Source organism: Nomascus leucogenys, chromosome 11 (genome assembly GCF_006542625.1).
Source record: "Nomascus leucogenys isolate Asia chromosome 11, Asia_NLE_v1, whole genome shotgun sequence".
NCBI classification, from domain to species: Eukaryota; Metazoa; Chordata; class Mammalia; order Primates; family Hylobatidae; genus Nomascus; species Nomascus leucogenys.
The window spans coordinates 31,902,385-31,904,497 of NC_044391.1; the positions used below are offsets into that span (position 1 = coordinate 31,902,385).

Sequence of the window (2,113 nt, forward strand, 5' to 3'; positions counted from 1 at the left end):
CATAAGTTATTTTATTTTAGTCTTCACTACTTTATGAGATAGAGATTAATAGCACTGATTTATGAATTATGAAGTTTAGTGGTTGTGACTTGCTGAAAGTTAGACAGTTGGACCCGCAGCTTGGCTGTATTGATCCCATATCTTTAAGCCCACAGTTTTTTATACTTTCCCCAGCAGCCTTCTTACTGAACTTCTCAAAGTTGTTCTGTTCTCAACAATACACTTTCACATTCTGTATCATTGTAATGATTGTTCAATGAGCATTCTGGAATAAGTTTTCCCAAGAGTCAAAAATAAGTTAAAGACCTAATTCACAAATGACAACATCCATAGTATGAAAAATAAAATAGCCTGGCCACAAGTGTGAAAGACCATTTCTTCTGAAAAATGACAGTCAGCATACACAGACAAATGATTTGTCCTCCCTGATTTGTATGCAGCTAGTAGCTTGTCTGAACCCTTCAGGTTATGACCATGACACTGGGATACTTTTGATTTGCTTCTTAATTGAAAACCACATGGTAAGGATGGCCAAGTTCCATATAGCACAATCTCATCATCTCACAGGGGCAATCAATGACTTCAAAGCTGTCTGGCACTAATAGAAGCGCACTCAAACAGCTTTCAGGAGAACAAAATCACTGTCTTTCTCTTTTCTAATTTTTTAGCACAATAGTTTAGAACAATGTAGGGGAAAGCACATGACTGGAAGAGATGGAGGGTTTTTTTTATTTTAGCTCTATTATGTTCTAACTGGGTTACCTTGGGCAAGTCACTTAACCTCTCTGGGTCTATATTATCTCATATGTAAGAACTGGAGATAATGATTCTTGACCTGCCAACCTCACAGGGCGGTTAGGAGAATCGATTGACAGAAGGTGGCATGCAAGTGTTGTGCAAATGTAAAAGGTCGGGCAAGGAAACCTGGAGATTTTCAATCAAGAACCTGACTTTTACTGTCCCATTCTATTTTTTATTCTACCTTAATATTCTAGTGAGGAAAATCACCCATGTCAAATTTCACAGATAACATTGTAACTTATTGATATCATCCCCTTTCTCTATACATATATTTTTAAAAAGATGTATATTGTTAATGTAAAATTGGATTCCTTGTTTAGAAATGTGATTTTTCACCACCGGCTCCAGCACCCCTGGGCCGTGCACCCCGGTCCCTACAGGTGAGGATCCAGCTCCACCCCTGCTTGCCTGCCAGGCGGTGGAGACTTCAAAATGAAGACAGCGTGAGTTCTGCAATACTGGGCCTGCCGCCTACCCTCCCTGAGCCTCAGTTTGCTGGCCCGTGAAGTGAGCGTAGTCACGAAGCCTCTCATCACCGTAGGGCTCAGTGTCAGGAGTCGCTGCCCCTTTCAGACCGCTGTTTAACGACTTTGGACCGCCTTCCATGGGCTATGTGCAGGCGATGAAGCCACTGGCACCCAGGGCTCCCAGAGCACCTACAAGGACCTGCTGTCGGTCATAGAGGAGATGGGCAAAGAGATCCGGCCTGCCTATGCTGGCAGCAAGAGCACCATGGAGCGCCTGAAGAGAGGTATCATCCATGCCCAGGCCCTAGTCAGAGAGTGCCTGGCAGAGACAGAGTGGAACGCCCGCACGAAAAAGGAAGGCCCTCGGCCTCAGGGGCTAGACCTTTCCTGGCCACTGCAGAGCACCCGCTTCTCCCTGGCCTTCATCCCGAGCTGCACTAGCCATCTTGAGCTTCCGGTCCTATGTCCCTTGGTGGGTGCCCTCCAGGAACCAAGGGGCGGCTCTCACTCCAGGTAGTAGGAGGTAGCAGGTAGGTCCTGCTACCCCAAAAACAAGAGTTAGCAGGTAGGTCCCGGTGAGTTCCACCCATGACCTGCCAACAGTGTTGCCCACTGGAACTTTCTGTGGCCCCACCATGCAGCTCTTCCCAGCACTTCTCCCACTTTGTCCTGAGCCTCCTTCTCTCCCAGCAGGGGCTCAGGCCTGGCACCTCTCTGCCCTATGTCCTGAGCCATAGTGACTCTTTTCTCAGTGTGTCTTTTGCTAAATATGCCCTTTTCATATTAATAAAAGACGATTTGGAGTTGTGCTCTCAAAAAAAATGTGATTTTTCACTTATCAAGAA

General features: G+C 45.9%; 1 pseudogene; it reads left to right on the forward strand.

The window, feature by feature from the left end:
- The first annotated feature begins 1,132 nt into the window (after positions 1 to 1,132).
- LOC101177378 lies at positions 1,133 to 1,785 on the forward strand (annotated as a pseudogene).
- Positions 1,786 to 2,113: the final 328 nt, after the last annotated feature.